Below are 12,492 nucleotides of genomic sequence, written 5' to 3'. Positions count from 1 at the left end.
GCTACCAATAGGATCAGTCATTCTATTTGGGGACCCAGTTTATAAGCTAACAGAGGATAATATTGGGGAAAAACCTGGAGACTTTCTCCCTTCCTTTATAAGGCTGAAAAAAAGAGACCATTAAAATATTAGATATCAATACTGAAAGTACAATGAAAAAAAAATTACAATAAGCATATTGCTATCCCCAGTTTGGTTACTAGATGTCTCTAGAGACTGTATTGTAATTAGAGAAACAGCAAACACCCACCTGTAAGGGAATTCCCTTAACATCATGGAGTAGGGTTTACCTTTAGCTTGGAATAATTGAGGCTGGGAAAGTCAGGTCCCTGGATTGTAGTCCTTGAAGGAAAAGCCCCAGGACACAAATTTCATCAATGGATGCTCTTGGGGTTTTTCCCTAGGGGGGCTATTTTAGGGATTGCCTTCCTTCCTCCTATTCCTTTATGGTTGCCAATTGTAACCTTTGAAAAATAAGGTAAATTGACAGACAAGGCTTTGAGTATGATCAATTTATTAGTTAGGAAAGCAGTAATCAAAAATTGGGTCAATGGCATCTCTCAAGGAAACAAAGACCCTGACTGACAGCTGAGTGTTTTTTATAACAATAAGTTGTAGTTGAATCATTTTAGTTGTATTTGACACTTTATGACACCATTTAGAGTTTTCTTGACAAAGATATGGAGTGATTTGCCATTTCCTCCTCTAGATCATATAGTCCAAAGTTACATTTGAACACAGGATGATAACTTTCTTTCTACTGTACTAACTTCCCCCAAATTAGCAAGATGACAAAGAAAACATTTTGAGCAAAATAAGTGTGTCTTCTTCTGATTGGTTGTCTATGACACAGTTACATTATCTGGATCTTCCCTTAAGAAATCCCCTTAACTACAGTCAAGATATGTGATTTAAATAACAATACAAAATTTCTCATCGGCAATGAGAGCAGTCTGCTTTGATTAAATCTTGAATTTGAATTAAGTGGGTAGTGGGTAAGGTAAAGAAACTTGAAATCCAGAAGAGTGAGTTAGGGAGTTTTATAAGGGTGAAGATTCAATTAACAATAGAATTGATTCCCCAGTTAAGAGAAAGACAAAAGCTTGATTTTTAGTATGTTTTTCTGGAAGGAAGTACTAGGATAAAGTCATAAAGATAAAGATTTTGGTCTTACATGCATAGGAAGAATATTAAAACTTACGCCAGCTTGACTATCTTAATTAAAATCAATTTTCTATTTTAGACTTTAAGAAACAAAGATGATAATAAATGCTGAGAAGCACATAAAAATTTATATGAACTGAAACAAAAATAAAGACATTGAAAACAATATACATAATGACTACAACAATATAAATGGAAATAAGAATAAATAAAATTGAATGTTGTGTAATTATAATAATCAAGCTTGGCTATCTCCTCCCCCTCCAAAAGAGAGGGTTTAACCCTCTCCTTTGAAGTGGTGAGGGGAACTAGGAATGTGGATCATTGTACATATTGTATAATTTGGTTGATGTTTTGATGAAATGCTTTCTCTCCCTTTTTAACATTTATTTGTCACAAAAGATGATTTTCTGGGGTATGGAGGAGAGAGAAATATATTTGGAATTAAAGTTGAAAAAATATTCAAATCAAATTTTGACATTTTTTTGCTATAAATGAACTAAAAGAAAGAAGGAAATTCTAATTAAATGGAAAGACAGGTTACAGATATTCCTTGGAGACCCTAAAAAGGAATTGGCAGTTTCTTTATTTTAAGGCCAAAAGCAACAAGAAACATTACTTTAAGGAAAATATGGTTCTCCTATTGCAATACAGATAAATACTTGCAAAAAAAATCAGTATGAATAAAATTCAATCAACCAACAAGTATTTATTAAGGCCTAGTCTCTGTTCTGGGTACTATGGATAAAAATACAAAAAATTTAAAAATTCCTAGTTGTAATGTTCTTACTTTCTAATAGAGACCATAAATATGAAGTTGATAAATATACTGCACATACACACAAATACACATACATACAGAGTATTATTAAAAAAAATAATAATTTGGGAGGAAGGACACTGGTAGTTGAGGGGATCACGAAAGACTTCATGGAGATTGTGGCTAAATTTCCTTCACCCTACCTTTTTCATGAGGAGGATTAGGAAGGAGGCCATTTTAGGCAGGGGAGTTAGCCATTAAAAAGACACAAAGATGAGAGCATTGTAGATGAGAAAAAGAAGTTAGTTTGGGTGGACTAAGTCTTGTCTTGAGTGGACAAGAAGGAGAGTAACATTCTGTGAGGTTGGATAGAGAGGTTGGGGCAAAGTTAAAAAGGGCTTCAAAGGCTAAAAAGAGTTTATATTTTATCTTAGAGGCGAGAGGAAGGTACTGGAGTTGGCTGAATAGGATAGTTACATGGTCATAAATATATTTAAGGGAAATTACTTTGACAGAAGTGTGTAGAAATACTGGAGTAAGGAGAGACTTGAGATAGAACAATTAGGAGGCTATTGCAATCATCTAGGCAAGAAGTAATGAAGGTCTGAACTCAGATGGCAACTATATGAACAGAAAAATGGGATGAGGCATTGTGAAACAGAAATAGAAAGCTCTGAAATCGGATTGGATATGTGGGAAGAGGCTACAGAACAGGCTACAGAATAATCCTGAAATTATGAATCTGAAACATTAAAATGATTGGTGGTCCCTTCAACCAAAGGAGGGAAGTTGATAAGAGGGAAAGGTTAGGGGAAAAGGTGATGAGCTCAATTTTAGACATGTTGAGCTTAAGATGTCTCCAGGACATCTAATTTGAAATATCCAATAGGCAACTGGTGATCTGAAATTGAAATACAGAGAAGAGAACTAGGGCTAGATATATAAATCTAGGAGTCATCTACAGAGATGAGACTTAAAAGGACCCAGGACTGTGAGAAATATCAAGATTTAAGGAGGAGTGATGTGGATGATAAGCCATCAAAAGAAACTGAAGTATGGTCAATTTTGTAGACTAGAAGAAAGTTGTGTCATGAATGTCCAGGGAAGAAAAAATTATACAGAAAGAGTAAAAGAGAGTAGTCAACAATGTCAGATACAGCAGATAGGTTAGGAAGGATTAGAACTGAGAAAAGACCATTAGATATGGCGTTTATGATCTCCTAATTTATAACTTTTTACAAAGAAGTTTCAGTTGAGAGTTAAGGTCAAAAACCAAAATGCAAAGAAACAAGAGGAAAGGTAGCAGGTGTATACAACTTTTTAAGAAGTTTTGTTGAGAAAGGCAGAAGAAATATAGACAGGTAAGTAGAAAAGATGGTAGGAACTACTTGAAAATTTTTTAAAGATGGAGACAAGTATATTTTAAGTTAGTAGGGAAGGAACCAAATGATAGACTGAAGATTCAGGAGAGGGGAGATGATTGAGAATGAAATCTACTAGAGAAGATGGGAGGGAATTCAGTCAAATGCATATGTAAAGAGGATGGCTTTGACAAAAACAAGGTCCACCACTTTTTTAGAGCCTAGGAAAAGTAGGAAAGAGGCTATGTATCAATATTAGTTGCTAATTATGAAGCAGAGAGAACTTTATGAAGAAATCAGTTTGACAGTCCAAATTATGCTCTGATGAAGAAATATGATGACTTGGTGAAGAAAGGTAAGAAAAGCTAAAGTTGGGAAGAAATACATAGGAAACATAGTTCAAAAGAAAGAAATGAGAAAGGTTCCAACCCATAGATTACACAGAAACCTCAAAATTTTATATGATAGCTTTTTTGAAAATATTGACATGTGTTAGACATGGAGAACACTAAATAGTATCTCAAAAAAATGAGTCTTTTTTTTTTTTTTTAAACAGAAAACAAGAACAATAATGAAGGAAAAAAGAAATTACACACAATCTAAAATGACTTTTTCTTGAGCATTTAAACAAGTAATCAACAGTGAAAAATGGGGAATGGACATCATATAACATTGATATGAATTTCAATAATATGGAAGATTAACCATTGTAAATCTACTGTGACAAGATCACCAAAAGCACCTTAGGTGAATTATTTGCTTATTTGACATGTAGAAAGAAATGATAACCAAAGGCAACTACAATTTAAAATATGAAACTTGTTTGCAAAAAGGATGAATATAAGGAATATCAACTCATTAAGCTGGGAGAAATAAGGGAGAAAAAAAACCAGTTTAAAGCAAGCTTGGGAAAAGATTCCACTAAATATGAAGTTATATATATTTACATGGAAGATACGTGTGTGGATTATTTAAATAAATAGAAAGCTTTATGGTGCCATATATGATGAATCTATATGGCCTAACTTGCATTTGTGAAGAATCAACAAGCATTTATTAAGTGCTTACTGTATGCCAGTTAGTGTACTAAACATTGGAGATACAAAAAAAGGCAAAGAAAAAAATCAGTCACTTCCATCAAAGAGCTTACAACTTAATATAGGGAGACAACATATCAGTATTATCTACATATATGTGGATATACACATACCCATACATATACACACACACATATATACACACACACACATATACACACACACATACATAATACACACACTTATGATGAACTGTAGAGGGAAAGCCCTAAGTTTAAGGATGATTGGGAAAGATTCATATAGAAAGTAGGAAATTATCAGAGGCTTAAAGGAAGCCAAAGAAACCAAGAAATGGAGATAGAAAGGACACAATTCCAGGCATGAGGGATTATGAGAGAAAATGCCCAAGAGTTGGGAGATGGAAAATTTTGTACAAGGAATAGCAAAGCCAATGTTTCTGGATTAAGTAAAGTAAGTAAAATTACTTATCCATTAAATTAAAGATAAGTAAAATTACTTATCCGAGTTAAAAATAAAACAGAAATCAGAGAAGTACATGAAAGAGAGTAAAATGTAAGAATGCTGGAAAGGTAGGAAGGGCTTTAAAAACTAAAATAAAGATTTCATGCTTGATCCTAAAGATAATAGGAAACCACTGAAATTTATGAATAGGATGGTGATATAATTATACTTGTATTTTAGGAAAATCCATTTGACAGCTAAATGGAAGATGAACCAGAGTAAGGAGAGCCTTGTGACAGGCAGACCCAATAGAGCAGGCTATTGCAATAGTTCAGATATGAGATGATGAAACTTTTGTGTCATCATGGTGGCTGTGTCAGAGAAGGGAAGGGGGAATATACAAGAGACATCATAAAGGTAGAGCTTACAGAACTTGGCAACAATTTGGATATTGGGGTGGGTTTGAGAAAGAGAAGTGCTGAAGATGACAACAAGATTCTGTAACTGGGAGTATAGTAATATCATGAACAGTAATGGAAAAATTAGGAAGAAGTAAGTCTAGGAAGATAGTTCAATTTTATGTGAATTTAAGTTGCTTATGAGATATCCAGTTTGCAATGTGTGATAGACAGAGATGTGATACTGAAATTAGGAGAGAGGTTAGGGCTAGACAAAAAGAGATTATAACTGAATCCTGATAAGATCAACAAACATAACTATACAGAAAAAGAAGAGAAAGTCCAAGATAAACATGCTAACTGTGGGAAGAAGCCAATTCTGGAATAGTTGAAGCTGGACAATCTCTTCTCCAGTCTTCTATAGCGATTTGGCCTAGAATTCAATCTGTGCAACCACTTAAATATCTTATATAGGGGTACAATAGGAAAAACAAAACAAAACAAAAGTCACTTCTCTGATTACTTTTAAGTAGGAAGGGAGCACTTAGCTTATATTTACCAGCTTGGCCCCTTCCCATCAAACATTGGCTACCTAAAAGACTATCAGAAACAGAAAATAGTAAGTAAAATTACTTATCCAAGTCAAAAATAAAACAGAAATCAGAGAAGTTATATAGATTACCAAAGAATAAAAATAGCTGGAATTTTTATATGGCTTAAAGTTTTTGAAGCACTTAATATTTTATCCTCACCATAACCCTGGCTGAAGGAAGGGGGAGAAGAAAAGAACTGGTCATATTATCCTATTTTATAGAGGCAGACAGAATTCAAATGATTTGCCCAGAATTACCTAACAGGTAAGTATTAGAGACAGATCTGAATTCAGGTCTTTTTTAAAGTGTAGTGCTCTATCTTCTAGGCTATTTAACAAGAGCAATTGTGATTTTTATCTCAAAGAAAAGATCTTAGCCCAACCAAGACTAAAGAGAACAATCTCACGTAGGGGATATTAAGTGATAATAAGGGAATAAATACTAAGTGAGGAGACTCCCTTAGTAATCTTTAGAATTTCATGCAAGTCCACAGAAATGATGTGACCATCTTCTCATGCATGTTATATATCAAAATCTTTCTCTTTATACCTCCTCCCTAGAGCTTTTACCACATAATTCTCCCAAAGAGAATCTGGAACCAACTCAAACTAAGTCCCTTATGGCAGGATGCACCATTGTTCTCAGCATTCTATTGGGAGTTACATCTCTCTTAGCATATGCAGCATGTAGCCCACAAATATTTTAAAAAGGACCAAAAAGGGAGGAAAAAGAAGAAAAACAGATTTGGTAAAGAATACTAAAATAGCATGTTTTGGCCATCAAGATCGATGGAATTTCCAATGTGGTTTCTACTATCATAGTCTTAGACAAGCTTATTGGACAGGCAGAAATGACACCAAGGAGAATAAAGATGAGCAAAGTAACCAGAATGGACCAAGTATATATGAGAGAAATCCATGCCAAAGGAAATAACCTGAGAGTGATGAGGGATGAAGAGATTATATATGTAAAGGAAGATAAATGAAAAGGGGGAAAATGGGAAAAACCCCAGACCTTAATATCAAAAAATGGGAAAAGAAAATATCAGCAACTACTAACGTCTACTCTCTAAGTTTTATAATGTATTTATGTGAATTGAAGGCATTCTCAATGATAGTATTAGTTGAGAAAAAATTTTTTCTTAATTGATGGGTCAAATATTTACCATTTCATAACTTACTGAATAATATGTTTATTATTGATAGATTATAAAAAATTCCTTTTATTCAGTTGAGCAAAATATCTTTAAAGTTTCTTTTACAATGATGTGCCTGCTATCAACACCTCAAAAATCACTCAAAATTCTCTAAAAGACATAAAAATTACCCTGTCCAAATGACTCTCTGATTGTAAACATCAAAGGAATATAAGCTTCTCAAAGGTGTTTATCCTTGTGACAGAGGAAACCCAGAAACATCCAAGATGAAAAAGGGTCTTTTATATAGTGATACTCTTCAGATGCCTCTTCTGCAGATGACAATGTTCTGCTATCAAGCAGCCCTGGAACATCACATTTTTCTGGAAGAGCTCTGTAATAAATCAAAAATTTGAACTGGAGAATATCCATCACCCAGACTGTGACATGTTTTTAGATAGAAAACTCATTTTCTTATCTAGAGGTTGTCTATTCTTAAGTACATTTAGGTCAGACAGTATAGATGCTATACAGACGGTATGGGTTTATTGATGAACAAGAGGTGACAGGTGAGTTGAATTGTCTGGGAAATTAAAAGTTCTTTTAATGACCCGAAATGTTCTAAGCTGGGCCTGACTCAGGCCAGTATCCTGCAGTTTGATACTGGACAAATCAAGTATTGGGGGGGATTTCTCATTTTTTAAGGAAAAACAACTAACCTACATAGAGAGTTTCTGATATTGCTCCTATGACACCAAATTCCTCATGGAAACAAAAGTTTATTTCTTTAACAACAAGCATTCTCTTGGTGTCATTTTTGGGGTAAAGCCATGTGATACGTAGAATACAATAATCTCCAAAGAATTAAAATCCATATCATAAAAGGGCAATGAAGAGCTATATGATGGCTATAACTAGGTTATAAAAGAACATTAATCAACAGAAATAAAAATGTCATCAAGGAAATGTCTAATAGGAAAAAAAGATAGCCTAGTTATGGGGCAAGAATGAAGTGACAGATGATCAGCCATAGTGCTCCACTGACATCAGTTTACTGTTAGGAGAAAACAAAAAAGTCCTTAGCACGTTGGTTGGGCCTTTGTGTTGAAATTATGGGAAGATATGGGCAAGCATTACAAAAAAAATGGACAGATACTGATGGGCTGCTGTCTGAATAATTGGAAGAAATGCCAAAATCAACATGGTCATGGAGACTTTTTGAGTAAAATAATAAAAATGAAAAGTATTTTCTTTCTATAAAGTATTTGTTATTTAGTTGTCTTTATATCCTCTATACCAATTGATAAGACTAAGGAATGGAGCCATTTTGTAATGAAAAGTAGGATGTAGTTGGACAGAAATCCCATCTCTAATGATTACCAGTTTTGTGATAAGTGGCATAAACTGTGAAATTCAATCATCTTATCTATAAGATGGGCATAATATTAGAATGTTATGAGAAAATGTATAGCATGTATACAAATGTCCTCTATTACTGATGGTAAAAGGATTATTACATGGACAAAAAAATTCTGAAGTATTAAAGCATATGTTCAATCTCAACAGTCTTGGACTAGAAGTCCTCAAAAGGTCAGGATTACTGCCTAATCATTAATGTAGCAGCTGTACTTTGTACAGCATGAAAGTTCCTAAAGTTGTGGGCAAGAAAGACTTTCTCTAAAATATAAACTAGCTAGTTGACTGCCAAAGGAAAAAATTAGCAGATCTTTTCATAGCATAAATAATCACTTTAAATTTATCGGTCTTATAAATTAGGGTGTGTGTACATTTTAGATTCATAGATCCAGAGTTGAAATGAACCTCAGAGGCCATCTAAGCATAACTGTTTTTACAGATGAGGAAATGAAGTGTGTTGCCCAATGTATAGACCTATAAGGATCAGAAGCAGTACTTGTAGTCTAACTACAATGCTGTTGCCTTTTCTACTGCATCACTTGGGGACTTTGTACAGTAAATATAAGTGGATTAAATGAAACATGATAAATTCTATCCCTGTATACTCAACTAATACTTATCATGTATATACAAGACATTCTGTTTAGTGCCAGACATACATACAAAAACAAAAATGGAACAATCCCTGCCCTTGAAGAGCTTAGATTCTACTGGGAGGAGGTATAACATCATCACAAATATATACATTAAGTAAATATATACAAAAAAAAAAAGAGAGTAATTTCAAAAGGGAGAGAGTATTATCATCTCACAGAAATTAGGAGAGGCCTGGCATAAGAAATGAAACACAAGCTGTTTGGAATACCTTATTTCTATAAAATACTGACTTGAAATAAGGAAGTAAGGTAAGCAACAATGTGTTCATTTCTTATCACTACTTCAGAATACTTATTCAATATTCTGAATACTCTTCTAGGTCATGACAATCTATGGGGAATAGGCCTACTAGTCTCAGAGATCTCAAATGAAAGGTACTTTTAAGCATGAATAGTCAAGTTGTTCATACTATTTTTTGTCAAAGATTTAGCTACACATTAGTTGTTTATACTATTTTTTGTCAAAGATTTAGCTCCACATTAGTCCAATAACAATTGATTTATTCACATATTACCTGATTTTCAGGATAAAGTGAATGGACAATTTCAGAATCATTTTTTAAATAGGCATGATATATAATTTTTTTTTTTTACTGTTAACTTTTAGATGGAACCCAAATAAATGTAAATTATCATCTTGGCACAAGCTTTCCAAATAACATATGCAAAAATATTAAAGATGCACTACAATATATAAACCAGTGGATTTTGAATACTACTACAACCACTTATCTTGGACAGGTTATTTAACCTCTTTATATACCTTTCTTATCTGCTAAATGAGGATATTTCTCTTCCTACTTCAGAAATCATTGTAGAAATAAGGAATAGTAAAGCATCATATAAATGTGAGTTATTTACTATTCCTCACACAAGAAACTCCAAATTCCATGCAGAGGCCAGGAATTCTCTTATCTTTTTGTTTTCTGTGGTTTTCTTCACATTTCAATTAAAATACCACCTTGTATAATGTACTTTTTTTGGTTCCTCTCAATGCTAATGCCTTCCCTCTAAGATGGTCTCCGATTTATTTTGTGTATATTTCGTTCATACACAACTGTTTGAATGATATCTCTTCTATTACTCTGTGACTTTGCTGAGAACAGAAGTTTTATCACTACTTGCCACTTGCCACAGTGCTTGCTCCATAGCAGAGGCTTAATAAATGCTTGTTGACTTGGCTAAACTGTCTTGCTCTGAAAAAAAAAAAAATCTTCCTTTTCCCAATTGTCTTCTGGTATATCACAGACTAGCATATACAGCATTGAAAAAACTAACTTTTCTGTCTCCTTCCAATTTCCTATACTTCCCAGTTTTTACTTATCAGGGTAAGAAATGCAAAGAAAGAGACACTATTTTGCTGTTCTCTCATATTATAGAAATATGAGTTCTAGAGAAAATGGCTGAATAGGACAGGGAAAAAGGTAGAAAGAAAGCAACCCCAAATCATGCTAATTGTACAAAGCCTCAAATTGGTTTCTGTTTTTGAATACGAAGGGTATCTTCTTTGTGGTTTGTAGCTATATGACAAATGAAACAGGCAACCTAACTATCATTAATAGAATTATTTAAGTGGTGAATCTGGATAAAAGCAGAGACAACACAAGGACTGAGCCAGGCCTAGCAGCCCACACTGTAATCACACAGCGATTACCTTGTTAGTCATCTCTTCATTGGTGCTCACTGCCCACTCTATTTGTAGGTTAAAAAAAAACCCAACCCTAACCAAAAAATACATACCAATTTTAACCACAGAGAAGCATATTTAGGACACAATTGTGTCCTAAAGAAGTCACAGTTACAGATTCCAGAAAATGAAAAAAAAAATCCCAAAAAATCTCTATTACTACAGTCCAAGGAAATCTCTGAATTCCTTCAGATTAATTTTTACCACTTACCTGACCCTTAATACTACTGTATATATCATTATATAAGGCTTCATGTTTTAAATAGTAATTTGACAAGATGGCCTACCTCATCTAAATGGATAGTGTCTCCACAGACACAAAGGAAACCAAATTGAAATCATCCTCTATAAAGGCTACAAAATAAAATAGTAGTATCATACTCATAAAAGATCATATATTGTCAGACTTATGTAATATGAAGAGCCCATCAGAAAATTAGTACAAATGTGGAAGCTATTAGAATGGATGGGTACAGCAATATGCTGTAGCCAGTTTGAGCTGACTCCTGAGTACCATTTTTCAGTATGAGCATCTATATCTTAGAAATCAGCAAATACAAAGCAGCCTACAATTTATTTCATGAACTGTCTAGATTTAAGTAATAGAGAAAATGTTAGTGCTATAGATTAAACTTAAAAGTATGTCATATAAACTTTTTTTTTTACTGGAGAGCCAGCTGTTAAACATTTACCAGCACACCCCTGCATGGGAAGAACATTCACATGTGGGTTGAAACTATAGGGAGAAAAAGGAGGTTAAGGGGAAAAAAATGGGTACCTAGCAGTTTGTGTTCAAGTCAAAGGATAGTAGCTGAATGGAAAGATAGTGTATGTAGGCTGTTCTGCCTATCCTTCATCTGACAAAAGCCATTTCTAAGAGTATTATTTTCATATACTTTTAAGAACAGAAGAAAATAAAAATGCTTTTTCTACCCACAATTAAAGAGGCAGAAGCTCAGGGAATTACATTATAGGGCCTGCATTATATTTCCAGTTTCAAGAATATAAAATGAAAAGCAGTTTCTGGTTTTTTGAGTAAAGATGATCCATTGAAACCTGACTCATCCTGGGCAGTTTACCCTGGTTTTTCCCCTTTTCCTTGTGAATATGAGGGAGTTGGGTGAGTAATGCCCTGCAGTCAAGAGAAAAATAACTAAATTCTATCTCTATTATGCTAAAGTCCTGAATTTCCAACTATTGTGGCCATCACTTTTTAGTAAAAGTTAAACATTTGGTTTCATCTCTCCAAATCTACTTGTGCATTCTGAAAATGCAACAATTAGGACTGAAAAACTGTAAGTTTTGAAGCTACCTCCAATGTGCACTGATTCTTGCTAGCACAGAGAATAAGCTGAGTAGCTAAAGGATCATTATATCCAACAGTTTCCAGGTCACACAGAAGAAAACAGTGATGGATTTCTGCCAATACCTGTCTTTCTCCAAGGTTCAAAAATGCCATCTCTTTCCAATTTCAATCTCTTTAATTAAATATGGGTGTTTGAACAGCAAGCAAACAGAAATTCTAAAAACAACAAAACAAAAGCAAAAAAACAAAAACAAAAACTCCACCAATCTATCTAGTACTTAGGATTGATTGATATAACTAGCCTTTTCTGGAAAGACCCTATTATTGTTATTAAGTGTCCTATGCCATGAGCAAATGCAGCTATGGCAACACACAAGAGTGTCAGAAACTATTTAAATGGAAGACAAGACAGTTTCAACAAAGATACTTATTGTACAACTTCTGAGAGACTTCTAAATCCATCAAAACATTTAGGATCAACTTTCTATATATCAATTGCATTTTTACCTAATAGGAT

At 33.8% G+C, this 12,492-nt stretch overlaps 1 long non-coding RNA gene across 1 annotated transcript in view; it reads right to left on the bottom strand.

Moving 5' to 3' along the window:
• Positions 1 to 1,639: 1,639 nt before the first annotated feature.
• The window catches only part of LOC116421891, a 28,257-nt gene continuing 17,404 nt past the window's right edge, over positions 1,640 to 12,492 (bottom strand). The window contains exon 3 of the long non-coding RNA XR_004232477.1: positions 1,640 to 7,304. This is a non-coding gene — a long non-coding RNA (uncharacterized LOC116421891). The remainder of the gene's footprint in view (positions 7,305 to 12,492) is intronic.

Source organism: Sarcophilus harrisii, chromosome 2 (genome assembly GCF_902635505.1).
Source record: "Sarcophilus harrisii chromosome 2, mSarHar1.11, whole genome shotgun sequence".
In the NCBI taxonomy this organism is placed as follows: Eukaryota; Metazoa; Chordata; class Mammalia; order Dasyuromorphia; family Dasyuridae; genus Sarcophilus; species Sarcophilus harrisii.
Note: the sequence above shows the minus strand (reverse complement) of the source record. Positions and strands in the feature narration are given on the sequence as shown.